Source organism: Hyperoodon ampullatus, assembly GCF_949752795.1.
Source record: "Hyperoodon ampullatus genome assembly, chromosome: X".
Lineage (NCBI taxonomy): Eukaryota > Metazoa > Chordata > Mammalia > Artiodactyla > Ziphiidae > Hyperoodon > Hyperoodon ampullatus.
Genome location: NC_136913.1, coordinates 113,214,471 through 113,233,788, shown reverse-complemented (window position 1 = coordinate 113,233,788; position 19,318 = coordinate 113,214,471). Strand labels below are relative to the sequence as shown.

Below are 19,318 nucleotides of genomic sequence, written 5' to 3'. Positions count from 1 at the left end.
ATGCCTTTTGAACTGAGCTAAGAGGAAAATTCTTAGCATACATATTTTTAAAAGTCCCTTCAACTGAAAATCAATATCCCCTGGACCCAGAGTAAACCCCTAAGCCCAACCACCATACTGCATCCACAAAATGACCATCTTAACCAAAGGCACATGCAGAGAACCTAACCACAGTCCCAAACTAAGCAGCCAGTAATCCCCCATTCACAATGGCAGGTCCAAAATCTATTAGCCAAGGGTCTCATGCTGACACACACAGCCTAGCTATGGATTATTAATTTTTTTGCATGGCTCCCTCTTTCCCTTTACCCCAATTTAGACATTTTTGTACCTGTTTTGGAGTTGCAGCTATTTCTTCTTGCCAAGGGTTACAATCTGGTCATCCGAAGAGTATAGCTGGTTCTTTCACCCAAAAATCAAGATGAAAATCAATCCCTCTTCTCCCCCCAAAATAAGGTGAGAACAAATAAGAGAACCTCAAAACAACGTCAGCCAAGAGAGAGAGAGAGAGAGAGAAGCCTTTGAGAGATGAGTCAGCCTAGATGCTTACAATTCCAAAGGAAATCAAAGGCCTTAGAATAAACTGTTTGTCATTGCCTCCTGCTCAAAGATACAGGGCTAAACTTAAGAGCAATCATATGCCACAATTCTGCCAGCAAAATTGACACTGTCTTGCTTGCCTTCAATACTCTCAAGGCACCAGTAGAATACCAGACAGAAGCAGAATTAGGAAGTCCAGTGTGCCTAGACAAGAAGCAGATGAGCAGGTTGGGGAGGGGGGACCAATAACTAGGCTTCAACACTATGAGCTGATCACAAAAGGAGGCTCCCCACAGAGAACAAGGTGCTAAGAGACCTCTCTTGCTCCGAAGTGTCTTCCCCTTCCCGTCAGCATGCCCTGGCATTGGCCTGAAGTGACCATGACATCAAAAAGGAAGAAGGAGGACAAAAGTAAGCCCTCTCAATTTCAGCATAGAATTCAACACATTTGCAAAAACAATATCCTTAGACAAATATCTGTAATGGTCCCTGGAGTCAGAGCTAAATAGAACTGAGTTCAAAGCCAAGCTTTGTGATTTCTTAGCTGTGTGAGCTTAGGAAAGTTTGTTGAATTCTGAGCCTCAGTGGCTTCCTCTATAAAATGGGGAAATGATCCAGTATCCATTTCACCGTGTAAGAATTAAATGAATAATGTACATGTGATATTTAGCATTGGCTTTTAATAAACACATTGATATTGAAGGTTCTTTGCAGAGGGCCTGACTTTACCAGAAAATATCAGGTTTCGAAAGTAATTACATACAATTAGAATTTGTATCAATGCATCTGACTTAGTTCAATCTCTACTAAATTTGAATTAAATTAAAACAGGTAAAAAGATCTTGGGAGATTGTTGTGAATAGATCTTTCTTCTTCAATCTCCAATGACATCAGGGTCAAGTATAAAAAATTATCTTATAAAATTTAGAAAAACTAACTGCATAGGTCCATTTTTAAAATGCTATTATTCAGATTAGTAAAATGCTTGTAAGTCTCAAAAACTTATCTACCTTTTAAACCATCCAATTTCACATCGTCACTAGCAAAATAACATATAATTTCATTTGGATCAGTAAAGGGGCTAGGATATTAGCAGCTACCAAGAGAGAGAATTTGAACAAAGAGTAGAGGCACAACCAGATCAACTCTCCAGCAATACGAAGAGGGAAAACACACATGAGTGGCATCAAGCTTGTTCCTCACGTCCTCCTGAAACGCATGGCACAGATGGAGAAACAAATTAACATCAGAAAGGTCACCCTCTTCAACATTGTGAGGACAGAAATGTTTCAGCTAGGCATAAATCCACAGCCTTCACAATTTGGAGGACTAATTTACTCCATTGCCCCCATTAAATAGTTAGGGGTGGTGCAGTGCTCACTAGTAAACACCTCTGAGAGAAAAGCAGGACTGCACTGATGCCATCGATAGAATCCTAATAAATTAGGCACTTTATGGCACCATCAGAATTTTGCTTCTAGCCGTTGAGAGAATTTGGACTTTGAGAAATTGATAGGGTGCAGGGCTGAGTGCCCAAAAGGTATTGCATCTACGGTATTCAAATGTCTACAGGCAATGACAATGGATAAAGACATCCGCATTAATATATCACAACATGAGAAAGAGATACAGGTCTCTAGATGAAAACATTCAGGCACCAATTTGGTCTGCTGGCACATTACCTCATTCGTCCCTGAGCATTAATGAGTTAGCCTTTAAGTTGCTATCCCATAACCTCCATTTCAGTAAAGGCTGCAGTCGTGATGAACAAAATGGCTCATTTTACCCTATGCGGTGTAATGCCCCAAAATAATTAAATTTGGGGGCAGCGTTCTTCAATACGTGAGTCAGTCCATCATGCCATAACAGAAGCTCATAAACCAAAGGTAGTACTGTTAAAATACATTCAGAAAAGCTCTGGTATCAAAAAGTGTTTCCAGAACTTCTTAGATTAGAATGGATCAGAGATAGAAGGGACCTTAGCCATCACCTAGCCCAAAGCTTCCATTCTAGAGTTCAACAAACTGAGGCTCAAAGAGAGACAGGAGATTGCCCAAGGCCACACAGCAATTTGACACAGAATCTAGACAAGAACCCAGTTCTCAGACCTAGGGCTCTTTCCACTGCCTCATCCACCTTTGCTTTTAATAGCTACAAAATAATGCATAGCTAAATAATGAAATCAAAAGAATGGACACATAATCAAAGCCTGTTTCGATAAACCAAGGGAGGTCATATCCGAAGGTACAACAAGATATAGATATTCTCAGTATTATCTGCAGTATGTGTCAGAGTGCATTAATAGTGCTGGCATCACAAGCTGTGTCACCCTTTATCTCTTTTTTCCCTTTCGGTTGCTGCTTCTATTATGTTGTGGCAGAAAAAGTAAAAAAAATAAGATGTTCCATCAATAGAAGGTAATTTTTTAATGTCTAATTTTTCTTGTGCTTTTCATGTTCTCAAAAGCTTTCCACATGTCCATTATTTCCAGACCCTAGCACACAGTAGGTGTTCAATGTGTTTGTTGGGTAATCATAGGATTATAAACTCTTGACAGTTTTGAGAGAACATAAAGGTCTTGTAATTAAAACAGCTATTTGTGATTCATGGATAAATGAATCATGCCACTTTATTCTCACAACAACCCCTGGGAAGGAGGTAGGTTTGGTGTTATGTTCCCATTTTAGAGATAACAACAAACTAAGACTCCAGAGAGGTTGTAACTTAACTGAAGTTGCACTAACATGCCATGAAGAAATACAATCTGGGAACTAGACTATCCCCAGGCCTGGTCTTGCCCTTCCCACTAAGCCACGGTATTTCTTGGTATACATCACCAACATCTGCTGCCTGGAACTGGGATGGCCTGAGTCAAGATTATTTTCTTTCCTAAGGAGATGGCTAGATTTTGAGGTCTTTCTTTATACACACTATTCTTGGGAAATAGGAATGAAGGTAGATGATTGATAGGATAGATAGATAGATAGATAGATAGAAGAAGAAGAAGAAGAAGAAAGATATGATGGGTACATAAGATAGGTAGATAATGATAGATAGAAAGATACAGATATATATGGTTTTGAAAAACACTATTATGAAAGTAGAGAAGAGGAGTGAATAGAAAAGAAAAGCACCAAAAGCACTATGTATTCCTCCCATCACGTCTCTTGCCTCAGCCCACTCCCCAAGCTGACAGCATGGCAACCTGAAAAGGTCCTGAGATATGAACTAGAACTTGGGTTCAAATCCCAGCCTTACCACCTGTAAGTTCACACACTCACCAACCAAGTCACTTAGAGCTCAGTTCCATCACCTTACAAAGTAACAACCATGATGTCTATCAGGTGTGGCTATGGTAAAGATTAAATAAAAGACAGGGTGACATGAAAGAATCCTCCAAAGGGTATAGTGCTGTACCAAGGTGAGGAATTGTCCCCCCCGCCAAATACCTGAGAGTCATATTTGAAAGGAAGACTGAGCAGAAGTGCTGCTATCTGGAATGAAGCAGACAGTGACCCCATTGAAGAATGCCCTTGTACCATGCATAGAAGGTAAAAGTGGGTACCACATCCTGTCAGCAGGTAGCTCACTTTCGGAGGGGATGAGTTGAACTGTTTCTTCACTGGGTCCTTCATGATCAGGAATGCAAGGCAACTAATGGTGGGGGTTGGGGGGGATCAGTCTAGGCTCTGAAATGTAGAAAAAAGTTAGTTGGCCCACAAAAGGGATTTAGTCCCTACCTTTGGTTTCCTCAGCACAGTGTGCAAGCCATCCATGTTAGGGATGGTGGAGGAAAGGGGGGAGCCATCTGGAGTGGAAAGTCCCAGTTCCTGTCCTTGGGGTCTTACAGCCTAGTTGGAGGTCACATAAATGTCAAGAGTCTGACATGGGTCTCACATCATCCTTCCCTGCCCTCATTTAAATACATTTCCTCTCCTTTGTTCCTTTAAGGAATGTTAAGAATTGACTCTTTCTTCAGGTCCACCAGCACTACTCAGACCCTTATTCAGCTGTAGGTTTAGTATGTAGTATGCATTCGGTAAACTCTGATTCATTTTTCCCATCTTCTCAACTCGCCTGGTCCCAAGCCCCCTTCTTTAAGACATATTCCCTTTCAGACACACATTTCCTCTCACAAATACACACACACACACACACACACACACACACATTCTCATGCATTCTCACATATGCATTTACACACACACACACACACACACACACAGAACAGACTTACCCAATGTATTTGCTACAACAGAGGGAAGGAGGAAACTCTGAATTAAAGAAAGAACCATCAAACATTTGCCCCTCTAGACCACAGCTGGGGTTTCTACAGAGTGGGCACGAGAGAGGAAAGACCAGTAGGGACACTTCCCAAACCATCTGGACAGAGATCTGTCAAGGAAACCTTCAGAATAAAGTTGTTCTCCAAATCTGTGCTGAGAGCTACCTCTCTTTCACCTTTGTTCCCCCACTCCCACCTGCTTCCCTTCTCCTTTGATTGTATCTCCCCCAAGAAGCATTCAATTTTCTGCAGTTTTCTTTTTCAAAACCCTGTCTGAATGGCTGTCATAGGGAACTGGGGCTGTGGGAGATGTTTTCCTGATAGTTTTCATGATAGGAATGGTATTTTAAAACTACATTTAAATAAACGTTTTTTTTTTTTTTAAAAATCAATGTCTACCTACCTGTATCTATCCTCCTTCAAAATTAGACCACTGTCTTGGCTATGATGCAGTGCAAAAAAGAAAAAAACAAACAAACAGACAAAAACCCTGGACCAGGAGTCAGGAGGTCTGCCTAGTTACTAAGCAGCTGAGTGGCCTTGGGCAAGTCTGTGAGCATCTCCAAGCCCCAAAACACAACCAGTGTCATTTATTATTATCCAGTTTATCTAAGAACACGGTAGAGACACAGTCCTCACTTCTGCCTAGTCCTTGATGCTTCTACAGGACTTAGCCACCTCCAGGACACAGGGCCACGCCGTGGCCACTGTCCACAGCTGGAAAGAGAGAGCATCCCTGCCCCCCCCCCCGCAGGTTTCCGGGCGCCAGAGTGGAGAGTGGGTCTAAGCGGGTCTCCCTGTCCCTCCCTAATGGAGCCCTAGCCCGGTAGTCTGCCCTCTACCCAGAGCTAGGTGAAGGTGAAGGCAGGGGGAGCAGGGGGAGGGGGAAAGAGACAGGAACCGGCCAGCCAAGACTTTGCGCCCTCCCCTCGAAGGGTTGTCCCGGGCCACAGGTTGCTGCTGCGGAGCGTGGTCAGGCGGGGTTGCGCCCCTTGCGTCTCGCCCCTACGTGGCTCAAGGGCGCGCAGAACGCGCAAAGTTAAGCAAAGCCCCGCCGCGCGCAAAAACCACTTTTGCTGCTTGCCGCTGCCGAGAATTTGAAAAATGCAATCCTTCTTGCGTGCTGCACGTTTGAGCCATTGAACAAGAAACGCTGGGCACCTAGTCCAGGACCCGCAGGCTTCCTCTCCCTCCCGCACGTCGGGCGCTCCGCTTGGAGTGCACTCCCCTCCCACTCAGCCCCTCTAGGGGCTGCACTCAGGCCCCTGGAGTCCTGCCCCTGCACTACCTCTTGGCGACTCTCCTGGTCCGGCCAGGGAATAAATGGCTGCGTGACCCGCTGGTCAGTCCTGCGGCGCGACTACGACCCGTCCTGGGACGAGCTGCAGGCACTGTGAGCGCTTAGCTCTGCCGCGCAGATTCCCCCACTCTCTCTCTCTGAAGCCCCCGCGGTGGGGCAGGAGCTGATTCATAGCAATTTTCTACGCAGCAGCTAACTCAGTGCCTTACGCATACCTGTTTGCTAAATTCCCGGGGCTACTCCCACTGTTTCTCATCCTACCCCACAATCATCTCTCCCTTTATTCAAAGCTGATTTCTCTTTCAAGATTCAGCCCAAGGGTCCCTTCCTTTGAGGGCTCCCTTTCTCTTCCATTGGCCATGCCGCCCAATCTCACATTACAGGTGAAGGAAAGGCAGAGGTGGAGGTTCAGATGGATAAGGAACTTACCAAAGGGCATTGAGCTAATTAGTGGCAGAGCCAAAAGGAAGGCCCCAAACTCCTGGAACCCCACTCAGCACACTTTTTGTTACCCCTCATCACTTCCCTTCTGCCCTGACTAGTATGGCATTGAAGGGCAGGTGGCATCCCTTTGTACACAAGGAACAACTGCCTGCCTCTCCTTGCCTCACCCTTCCTGCTGCTTGTTTGCCATCTTGTCCAGGGCCTCTGATCTTCCAAACTCAGAGACAAGGAAGATCATTTGGTTCAGAGTTCAATGAACAACAAGAGCAAACAGAATCCCTCTCCCTATCTGGATGACAATGGTCTCAGTAACCCACCCCCAACACACACACACACACACACACACACACACACACACACACACTACTATAGTCTTCATCTTTCTTTTTCTATCTTCTTGGCACCTGGAGAAGTCAGAAGGCCATTCACACCTGCCCAAACCATCTTACCTTCTAATTCTGCTTCCAAAAATGCCTTCTTCTAATCTGCAGCCCAACAATCATATATTCAAATCACTATTCAGCCAAGCAAAAATGTATTATTCACAAGCACAAAATATTCTCATCTGACGCAACAAGGGCAATACGGGGTTATAAGCGCAAGATCTCAAGTGGGGAGAATTTCAAATACACAATTACACTCCCTCCCAGTTGAATTTTCTCCTCTCCTGGATGAAGTAAGTGGATGAAGGGAGAGTGTTGTTGACTGGATGGAAAAGAAAGAGGAGAAGAGAATCAAGAATGTCAGAGACTCTCGTTTAGCCCAGCAAGAAGGAAGAAGGAGCAGAGCCTAGGCAAAGGAGAGGAGGAAAGAGGGGAGGGGGAAGGACAGAAGGCAGTTGCTGACCCCAGGCGTACATAGGTACTGAGGTAGCCAAGGAAGACATGGACTTATTCCCCAAAGGCTCAGAGATGTGGCTCATAGGGATCTGGCTTGGAAATGAGATCCAGAAGCCCAGTGGCAAGTGTCTCTTCACCCCTAGCAAAGGGAGAGAGCTTCTGGCTCTGACAGCAGCATGGGTGGCGCTCTTTTCACTAAAAGTACCACCTGGGCACCAGCACTACCAAGAAGGCGCCCTCTTCCCCTGCTCCTCTTTCCTACCTCCACCCCTCAGGAATTAAATAAATCTTACCCGACACAGGAATGTAATTTGAATGCTCAGGGTGGTTTTCCCTTCCTTTGAAGGAGAGGATCTCTCCCTCTCCACCTGCTGAAAATGGGCTGGGTGCTGCCCCTTTATACATTCTAGAGCACCAGATCAGGAGACGGGGAGAAAGGGAGGGAGCAGCAGTTTGAGGCTGGTCCAATTTGTCCCTGGCATTCTCTCTCTCTCCTCTTGGTTTTTTAGGCAGCCCCTCCTTCTGGGCCTGGCAGCTCTGCTCCCCTTCCTCACTGCAACATCTTGCAGCCAGATCCCCCACCCTTGTGATAAGGGACTGATACTGGGGTGCATCTTTCTGGTGATGCTTGCTTTCTAATGTGGGATCTTATGCTGATATGCCAGGGAAAGATCTGAATTGGGGGTGGGTGGGTGTCACCGAAGATGAAAAGAGAAACCCACCCAGGTAGCCAACTGCCTTGAAAGCAACACGGGTTGGCGTTGGGGGGCAGCCAGGAGACAGGATGTGAACCTGAGTGCAAAAGGAGCCAATTTAGGCAGAGGACTGGCAGGTTATTGGCTTGAGTTACAGTGATCGCCTTGGTAACATAAATACATAAAGACTGCATGATATATTAGAAAGTAGATGGTTAAATATCACTCAGCCTCAGTTTTCTCAACTGCAAAACAGCAGAATAAATGCTCACCACGTAGCACTATGGCGAACAGTGTGTGAAATCACACTGGTGAAATACTTAGCACAGGGCCCAGCACAGAGCCTCTTGCCCACTTAACTTCCTTCTGGTGTTGAGAACAGGAAGGAAAAGGGCTTGCCCAAGGTTATACAGCAAGTATCCAAGTCAGGATTGGAACCCAGGTCTCCCAAAGGATGATTTCCACTCCACTTCCTCCTCTAAGAAGCTGCCTGGCTATCCTTTGGGACTTGGAGGGGTAGAAGTGTGGAGGTGGGTTAGGTGCTGACTATGCTTAAGCATATAGACATTCTACCACTTAATCCCAGCCTCAAGGGCTCAGGCTTCCGCTTTATCCTCCTCCTGATCATCACTCAGGTAATATCCCCTTGCCATCTTGGACTAATTCATTGTCACTTTAGTGCCACCTCTGCTGCCCAACTCTGAGAGAGTGACTCACCCTCCAGCTGGCCAGGGCCTCTGCCCTCCAGGAAAGAGGCCCTCTTCTTAATTGACTGCAGAAGCCTCAGCCACAGTGAGACAACCCCCTTCCAGGGAAGCTTAGGGCTGGAGGGCTTTGAGGAGGAATAGAATAGCCCCCTATTCAAAAGCCACTGCCCTCCATCCCCACAGTGCCTGGGGTGCTGCTATTGAAATCCTCTCGCTCAATTCCTTATGATAACTCCTTATGTGCCCTTAAGTCTCAGTGTTTCCAAGGGATTTCACCCAGGGCATCACTTTGCCGCATGTATACAGCCTGTGCTGTATCTGGCACTGTGCTAGGCACTGGCAAAGCATAAGGTAAGAGAAGATGTCCCTGGCATCCAATGAGTGTTCATTACAATGAAAAAATAACTCAGCAACTTGGAAAGGGGGAGAAGGATTCGGGGTGGGGGTGGGAGTGATTTAGGAAGTCCCTGTGAGAGGCGAGGTGATGGGCAGAGTGGCCTCACTGCAGCCCCAAGGACTGGGGCTGTGAACTGAAATGTCTTGTGGCTAGTGAGTGGCATCGCTAAAATCACTGGTGCAGGCATTTCCCTTAAATACAGCACATTGCTTAAGAAATTGAGTGCTAATTGAACCTCTGTCCATCTTCTGGCTTAGAGGCATTACCTCGTGGCCATATCTCTGGCCTCTGATCCCCCTCTTCCCCAAACTCCCAAATCTTTATCCTTGGTGAGGGTTAGAGAGAGGGAATGGAAGGGAATGTACATCATTTGGATTTTAACTGGAATTAGCACTTTACATACATTTCCTCCTTTAAATTTCACACCCACCCCGCAACTTAAGACAGTGACCTGCCAAGGTAGTCAGCTGCGAAGTGGTAGAGCTGGGATTCGAACCTATACCGACTCCGAAGCTTGTGCACTTTGCACCGCAAGGCGCTTTACACAATGCGCTGCCTCAGGCGGAAGTCCTCTTCCTCCTCCTCTCCTTCACCCGCTGTCCATCTCTACAGAAAGGAGGCAGGCGGAGGACAGGAGCCAGATGTTCTTCTGGCCGCGGAGTATTCTAGAGTGACCCCTGTAGCCCGCCACATAGGAAGGGGACCTCAGACTGTCCCGCGGGGGCTATGCCGCCAGACGTGCAAAGCACCCTAAGCGACACTACCGCCCCCTGCCGCCGGTGGCTCCCTGGCCAAGGCGGCTGTTCTCCAGGGGCTTGTGTGCTAGAAAAAGCTGACCGACTGCCCCAGAGCTGTCGCGGGCTGGTGCTGGGCTGCAGATAGCCCTGCCAGATTTGTTGACAAAAGCGGGAAGGAGGAACGTTTATAACGCCCTACTATGTGTCCAGCGCGGTGTCGGTGATTTCTAATAACCATTGCCTCTTATGTAAAAATTAGTTGCTTTGCAAAATAGTGAGCTCCCTATTAGGAGACGTCTTCAAACTAGATTAGAACAGGTTTCGCGAAAAGCTTTTCTGCAGATCTAAACTCCTTACTTCTTGAAACCAGTAAAGCTTTCCACCCCTAACAGTTGCTCACTCTCTCGGGTAGGAGAGGAAGAAGCACCCCCTCCCTCCACCACCTCCCCCCGCGGTGGGGAGCAGAGGTCAAAGATGCGAAGGGGTCTGAGAGGGAGGCTGCTCGGGGGAGGAGCCTCCGGCAGGGTCCCGGCTGGAGCTCACGTGCCCTCCGCCCGCCGGCGGATTCCCCAGCCCTTCCAGTTTTCCCGGGTTCTGACTGGATCCCATCTGGACCCAACTCACTCCCTTTGCTCGGGAATGGGGAACAGGCGGGTTAATGGGAACAACACCCCAGGTCAAAGGGAAAAGAGCGTCTGTGCTCGCAGCGCCTCGCCCGCCCATCCCCCCCTCCTTTCTTCCCCCTCCTCCCATCCTCGCCCCCTTCTCTTCCGCCCTGAGGGAAGGAGGGGGCGGGCTGTGTGTGTATGTATGTATGCATGTACGCGTGTGTGCGCGCGCGCGAGTGCGGTTCGCCTGTGAGTTCCGTGTGTGGCTGGGTGTGGGGTGTGTGTGCGTGTTGCATGTTTTAGTCCGAGTGCTGGGTGTGAAGTGTATTTGGTTTGCGCTCGGACGTGGGGCGTGTGTTTGTGTGGTGTTTGTGTGTGCACGTTTGTAGGTTGCATGTTTCTGCCCGATGATAGTGTGACTATGTGGGTGTGGTCTGGATATGGGTGTGTTCGATGTATGTTTCTGCCGGGGTTTGTGGTCGTGCTGTAGTGTGTATGTGTATGCAGTGTGTGTATGTGTGTGTGCCCGTTGAAGCTTGTGTGTATATGTTTGTTTGGTGTGTGTTTACCCTTAGCTGTGCTGTGTCAATGTGGGTTTACGGGCGGTGGTTGTTGTGGTGTGTACTGCGTGTGTTTGTGAGCAAGGTGTCTTTACGTGTGAGCTTACTTAAGGCGTGTGTGCTCAAAGGTTTGTGTGTGTGAGGGTGCAATGTCCGTGTGTGTTTGAGTGTGATGTATTCATGTGTGTGGTGGGGACGCATGCAGCCAATGTATGTGCTAGGATGGAGGGCTGAAGACCGTGTGTGTCTTGGAGGGGGGTCGCGGCGTGAGTTTACGGGTGTGATGTGTGAGAAAGCACAGGGTTGTCTAAAGAACCCAAGTGGCTGTGTGCTTGGTGTTTTTTTTTTAAATTGGGGGTGGAGGGGGGCTTTGCACCAGGACTGGGACGAGGAAGGAGATAGGGGCCCGCGACCTGGGCACATTTTCCCCTTGGCCTGATCTGCCGGGTCTGGGTCCGCCGACCCCCCGCTGTGCGCACCAGGCCCGCTGGGGGCTGGGTGTGAGCTTACCTGACTGCTTAGAGGAAAGAAGAGGAGGGCGTCGCACGTGATTGGCCAGGTAGGGCGCCTAAGGCGCGGTTCAGGGGCTGGTGGGAATAAACTGGAAAGATTCTTGGTCACTGATTCCCCCCCTCCCCCAGGAGATCCCAGTTCGTGCCCAGCAAAGCCCAACTATTAGCTCAAGGCTTGGCTGTTTCACACCTCTTTGGCTTTGTGTGGGCAGATACACTTGCCTGGAATCCCTTTCCCCCTGGGCCTCGTGACAAACGCCTACTTATTTTTTTAAGACCTAACTCGGGAGTCACAAAACTTTCTCTGCTTTTCTGTACCCCCTCCCTCCCAGCTGAGGGCTCCCTCCTTTGAGCCATCATAGTTACACTGTTCATACTTCTCATGACACGATCATACATAACTGCGATTATTTGTCTCTCCTTTTAAACTCTGGGCTCCTGTAGAGAATGCCTGGTGTATGGTAATAATAACAGTGATCATGATAATAATGTTACCATTTATTAAGCACTTATTGTATACCAGGCATTGTGCTACTGCTGTTACATGCATGATCTCCTTGAGTCTTCACAATGACCTAATGAGGTAATTAGAGCTATGTCTTATCAATATTTTGCACATCACAAATCGAACTCAGAGGAGTTAAGTAACTTCTCCAGGGTCACACAGCCAGTGGGAGGCAGAGCTGGTACTTGAATCCAGGTTTGCCAAGCTCCCTAAACCTTTCTTCTGTTCCAGGCAGCCTCACCAAGAGTCCCTCATTTCTGCTAGGCATTGAAGTCTCTATCAAACAGTATCACTTCCCAACAAATCTTTCTTTGGAGTTTACTGACAGCGCCAAGAGTGCTCAGCATAATTACTTTCTTTGTCTCTCAGACAGCTGATACCTTCTCCACCTAATTACCTGCTTTGTTGACACCTCAAAATCTTTAATTACTCTAGGCTCATAAGCACCTCACCACCTCCAGTTCTGGGAGCTCTCCTTAGGCTGGTGCTGAAAGAAAGAGCAGAGAATGAGCATTTTCTAGCCATAGGGTCAGGGGAATTGGGTGTGGATGGGGATGGGGGTGAGGGGTCAGGATGGAGTAAGGGAATGATTTCACAGCTCCCCTGGACCTATTTTTACGGCATTACCACCAGAAGTTGGTATGTAGTAAATTTCAAGCAGACCAGTCATCTCCATATGAAACTGCATATAGAAAAACAAGCAGAGCCCCCTCAAAAGATTCCTGAATGGGTCCCATTTTGTATTATTCATGTTTGGAGGGGAGAACTGTGCTTACCTAATGGGTTCATGCTGCTCTAATGCCCTCCAAGCAGCCTCATATGAGAATTTCAAATTAAAACAATACATCGCATTTGGGGGGAACACATTTATTGGGGGGGTGGCTCCGTCACAGCTAAAGGGCCGCAGGAAGAACAGACTTCCAGCTCAGCCCCCAGGGAACCAGCCTAGACTGCCGCAAAGAGGTCAGGGAGTGGATAGAGAGGGACAATTCAACAGTGGTGAGTCACTTCGCCACTTTTCAGGGGGAAAAGCGGAAAGCGAGAAGCACGATTTAAATTGCTACTGTTATTATTGTGCCCTTTCAACTGGCACAAATGAGCCTGGCGTGCGGACTAGAAGCAGCTGTAACATCCGTAAAGCTTCACCCCCAGCTGGGCCTGGGTCAGCACTTCATCCTGGGTGGGCAGGAAAAGCATTGCCTAAACTACTACATAGCCAGAAAGTCTTTTTTTTTTTTTAAGTGCAGGGTGGGGGTTGCTAGAGAGGCTAGTGTAAGTCACACAGGGCACAGAGTAGCTGAAGCCCCTTGGTAAATCTGTACCAGAAGTTCATGCAAACTTTGGTGTCTCCAGCATCTGGTCTCAGGCACTTGGCTTTCCTGCTGCTTTGCGGGCCAGTCTGACACCTCCTCACTCTCCTCTGAATATACCAGCTCCACTTCCGCTTCCTCACAGTCGATCCTGTGAGGCCTCTGCCTCCCGCCCCTACACACATACACTCAACCACTGGACCACCTATCTAAATTCCTTTGTGTAAGTCCCACCTGAATTCATGAAGACTGTCTGGTTCACTCCAGTCCAGTACTCTTACCTGTGAAATGGGGAACAAACTTCAACTTTGAAGAAGCTAAAAGCTCCAAGATGCTTTAATAACCCCCGTTACAGGCAAGGAACCAAAATGTGAATTTTATTGAAGAGGGAGACCTTGGTTTTCACAAGAAAAATGTGAGTAAAACCCTTTAAAGATGAGGACCTTCAGACAGCTTTGAGTTTGTATCCCAGCTCCATCCCTTACTTGCTATGTGATCTTGGGAAGGTTACTTCATCCCTCAGAACCTCAGTTTTCTCATCTGTAGATTGGAGCTGTTAACACCTGCCTTAGACATGTTCAGATGACAAGGAGGTAAAATATGGAAAGTGTCAGCCAAATGTCTAACACGTCTAATAAATGTTCAAGAAAAGGCTAATTCCCTCTCTTGCTTTACTCACGCCCTGCCCATATAGCCCAGAGTGTCTCAACCGGGGTGTTCAAGTACTGAAGCTGACTGACTAAGCCAATTTTCCTCATTACTGTTGTGTCTGACACTCTTGAAATAGCCCCTCTTCTTTTAGGGTGATGTTTTTATCAGCCTAATGTAGCCCGGAAGAACTGGACCCTAAGTCCAATTCTCACTCTGCAGTTTCTCCTGGCAGTGTTAATGAAACCAGCGTTTCAGATGTAATACTCCATACAGGAAAGTTTCAAACTACCTGCTCAGCATCTAGACTTCCTGCCACCCCAACTATGGACTGAGCTCCCCAACCCTCACTTCACACCCAGTCCAGACCCTGTCTCTTAACTGTGTGCCATTGTACCCAAGAGAAAGACAGCATAAATATTCCTTGGCTAAACTGCCCCCACGACTTCTGTTTTGTTTTTGTTTTCTACCTTTAACCTAGAAATCAGGAGGGGCTCCCAAGGCCACCCTTCTTCTAGAAGCCACCAAGGTTGGGGGGTAGATGAGGGGAGCGATGATGTTTCTCTGAGATATATTTTGCAGCACCTAAAATACTGTTCCAATTAGTTGTTATTTATCTGTTCACAGTTAAAGGAAAATAAAATCTACCCTTTGGTAAAGTAAGAGAAGACCCCAATCTGTGCCCTTTCCTCCCTGATGCTATTGCCTCCCTCTAGAGACAAAAATAAGTCACTACAAGCTGAAGCTGCATTTGGGCAGAGAGTGGTGGGTGAAGGTTAAGAAGTTGAGGGTAGGGGGTGGATATAATCTCAGGTGGGGATAAAGAGGCTACAGAATAGAGAAGTATTGAGAGTCATGGCAGAAAAAGCTCTGAGAGGCCGGGCTTCAGGTGCTCCCAGTCTCTGGAGGATGCCTTCAATTCCTCCTTCTCCTTCACCTCTCTTATTCATCCTGCATGCTACTCCTCACTGACCCTAGACTCCACCATGCAAGATAATCTATTAATGAGTCCCTCTGCGGATTTAGGAATTGAAAATCTTCTCTAGTTCCTACCCCTGTCGGCTTCTGAGGAGGTCCCGCAGCCCCTGCTTAGTGGAGGAAAGTGGGAGGGGAAACGATTAAGGGTCAGCCAAACTATACAGAGAATTGTTGGAACAGGGGTTCAAGATAGGCCCCAGCCATTTAATAAGCATCCCTGAGTGCAGGGACCTACCAGTTACTGGGTAGCAGGTGCCTATCCCGAGGAAGCCACGTGGTTTCTCAAGAAGTGTATCTGAGACATGACGCTAGCTGCCAAGGCTCATCAGACATGCCATCTACCTACTTCTGCTGATACATGTGAGAACAAATGATACTGCCAGAAGGAAACAGAAATCGTTTCCTAGTGACTCAGAGCCCCAGCAATAAGGACACAGGTGGTGTTCGCATTGCATCTTTCAATTGAAATGTGCACCTTTTCATAGAAAGGAATCTATAAGTAGTCAAGCAGATCAAAGACCAGAATTTGAACTCTGGGCAAGGGAACATCAGCAACATTGTATTGACCACCTAGTAAATGTCTGCTCTATATCAGCGTAGTGCTAGAAGCTTTGCATGTGTTATTTCTTTTAATCTCACTCAAGCTTTGAAATCAGACCAAAAGGGGTTGTAATCCTTGCTCAGCTACTGTGTGGCCGTGAGCAAGTTACTGAACCGCTCTGAGTTTTTGTCTTTTCAATGAAGATGATAATACTTACCTCAAAGAGTTGTTATGAAAGTTAAATGAGATCATTTGTGTAAGATGACTGGTACACAGTAAATATTTGAAGAAGGACTAAAACACATCTTTTGATACATGAACCATAGAAGGCACTAATATAATGATATCTCCAATAACAATAATATAACTATTATTAAATAGATATTAAAAATCATAACGATTATAATTTATAACCTGGATATATAGATATTATTATATTATTTTAAAAGAGGCTAAGAAACTTGCTTATTGCAAAACTATAAAAGCAGTTTCAATCCAGTTCTACCTTTTCCCACCCAGTGTTAGAGGACATTTCATGATCATTGGGAGGATCACATTTGGTTGACCTGATTTAGTCATTACACTTAAACTAAAATTTGAAGAAAAAAATCCCTTAGATTAAACTATGTATAGTGGGATTTTAGATCATTGTAATTATTGTATGGACTATTTGTATACTGTAGGCCTTCGGTTAGCCTTTTAAACACCTCTTTAAATTATAAGAGTAATTTAAGAACAAACTTAATTAATAGAGATTTTGGGAAACAGAGGAGAAAATAACTATTATCCCACCAACCTAAAAGGATCTCTTAGTTTACCTTGTTGCTGAATTTTCTTCCAGTCTTTTAAAAATGCATATGTGACACATAAATCATACCATTTTCCATGTCCTACATATTCTTCATGAACAGCATTTTTATGGATGTAGACTAGCCTAACAAGTGGATATGTCATATAGTTTATTTAACCATTCCACTACAGTTGGACATTTAGGTTGTCTTGGCTGATAAGTGTGAAAAAGGGAATGAAACTGCTTTTCCTGTTGCCATTGTCACCCTCAGGGACCTGGTATCCTGCTCTATCAATGCCCAGTATGCTTTCTGTCATTTGATATTTAAGCTTGATGAATGTCAGCTCTACTGCTGGAGCCTGAGGTACACTTGCAAGAGTATTATTTTCTACCAGTTTTCATCACACAGATTCTGCATTCTATCCTTATGGTGGGTAAAGCGTGGCCTAACCTAGGAACCTAAGCTCTATAGAGTGTCACATTATTTTCCTATGGAGAAATGCCTTTTGAAGTGGAAACAAATGATTTTCAAAGGAACTTTGGGAAGTCCTGCCATTAGTGGATGAGGGTGCTAGTCTGATGCCATGACCAGGGAAGTGGGGTGTCTCATTGGCAAACTCGCCCCAGCTCTGGGAAATAATCCTGTGCAGCTCAACCAGGCCTGGCCTCAGCGAATCGATTGGGTCCCATCCCCAGAAAAAGATCAAATTTGTATGTAAAGTGGGCCCTATGGTCCCTTCAGCTTTAGAGTTTTGGCTGCTTTACAGAAGTCCAATTGTCTGAGGCTAAATCCAATGCCAGGAGTGAACTGGGGAGAGAATTTCAAGTGGGTCAGTCGTGCTGTCCCTTTCCCTGGGAAAGAAGACCTTTCTGGGTCCCCCTTCTTCCCAGATCTCAATGATGCCCCTCCCAAATGTCTTCATATGGTCGTCGATTGCCCATTGCAACCCTCAAAAGATTGTTCTGATGTACCAACAATCTCCTTAGCAAGAGGTGGGTGGGTGGGTGGGTGAAGGAACATTTAGAATACTTCCCCCACTCTTCCCCATCATCGGCCAGCTACTCCCTCCCTCTGACTCCTGAGGATTTCTGGAAGGCATTTGAAGGGAGGCACCAAGGGCAATTGTAGCCCTACAGAATATCAATAGTTATGCACAAAGTTACCTTTCATATTGCACAGCATTTCTTGGTGGGGCGGCGGGGGGCGGGGGAGGGCTGCAGTGAATGAGTTCTTACCTGGTCAAAAACTGTACACAAAGACTAATTACTTATTTCAAAATGATGTTGTGTGACTTAAGTGAGATCATACATGTAAAGGGTTGAGACTAGGGCCCAGCATCTGGGAACTACTTCACATATATTAGCTGCTCTGTACAAGTAATAGAGCTGGGGTAGGCAGTGGTGTACCACTGGCATATGTAGGGGGACAGGTCTCATCAGACTGGAAATGCAGTAGTAAATATAAGGTCTTGCACTTGGATTCAAACAACAAAATACAGAATGGAGACTCTGAAAAGAACTTGAGTTTACTTTTTAAAAAATGAGTAGTTTCAGGTGAAGAAAGTACTTCCAATATAAATTAGCTATTTGTGTGTGAACTACGCAGCATGTACAAAGGATTTGTGTGTAGTGCATGCATGTGTGATGTGGTTATGTTGCATTGTGCGTGAAAAGTACGTGATGCACGTGAAGTATGTGTTTGTGCGTTGGTGACTTCGTATGTGGGCATGTGTGGGTGTGGGAATGTGTATGTATGTGTGTATTTGTGGCTACGTGTGTGTGTACCATGAGTGTGAATGTGGGCTTCCAAAAGAGGGAAAGTCAGCCATCCAGGACTATATTTACAGGGACACGGCTGGAAATCCTCTTTTGGCCAGGTCATTGGGCATTCACAACTTGGAGCATGCTCAAAGAAGAGCAGCTAGATGCGGGTAGGAGCCTTGTAGCCACGTCACATGTTAAACAGATGAAGGAACTGGGGAGGTTTGGCCTGCATAAAAACAGGGGTGAGTGGGGGTGGGGGAATGGAGAGGGCTGGCACTGTTCTCTTGGAAGGATCATGAAGGTCATTGCCAGAGCCAGAAAAACAGAGATTTGGGTTCAGTTTAAGAAAAAGCCTCCTAATTCTAATAGAAATGACTGTTTTTAGACGGGGATGGGCTTCCTTGTGTGATACTGACCCCTTCCCAACGGGGTTATTCATAAAGGAGACTTCATATCCTTGATCTCATTGGAGTCACATGACAGCCTTGCAGGCCAGGCAGGGATGGAATGGTTCACCCTACCCCCTTTACAAGGGTAGGGTGTTTGAGCTGTAAGGCCTTAAAAGCCATCTTAGAAAACACCCTTAATTTTTTTCGATTCACTGGGATCACATAAACTTGAAAAAAATATACAGAACAAAACAACTCTCTGTGTGTATGCAGGTCTTTTGCTTTCTCAGAGAACTTGTGGCCTGCCACAGACAGCTCTTGAACTTGCTAAGCATGCTGCAGTCCCTTAGTAGTAGGTCAGACTCCTGGGATGGTTCTCAGGGTGCTGGGGCTGGCAAGGACTACGCATGGGTTTCTGCAGAATTAAGTTGCTGAGGCCTCTTCTCCCCCGCCTGTGAGGGGGCAGGGGAAAGAGGAGACAACCCCAGGTTTGGTCTATGGCTGGCGACCAATGACGCACTCTCACCAATATAGATTTTGGAGGTGGAGACTATGGAAAAACAGGTGGCAGTGGGGGCAGGTGGCAGCCTCGAGGGGGTGGGGCCTACCAAGGGGGAGTGAAGGACAGTGTGGGTGGGGGTCCTGGGAAATCTCAAACATAAAAGATAAGTCTCCTGAAACTTTAAGGAGGAAAAATAAATAATCAGTTTCCAAAACGTACTTTATAGAAGCACTTCCAAGAAGGGGGTGAAATGTCACCCACGTATCA

The 19,318-nt window shown here is 46.4% G+C and overlaps 1 protein-coding gene across 2 annotated transcripts in view; it reads right to left on the bottom strand.

Moving 5' to 3' along the window:
- ARHGAP36 (Rho GTPase activating protein 36) overlaps positions 1–19,318 on the bottom strand; it is a gene marked incomplete at both ends in the record, with an annotated part of 136,122 nt that overhangs the window by 9,419 nt on the left and 107,385 nt on the right. The window lies entirely within an intron of this gene.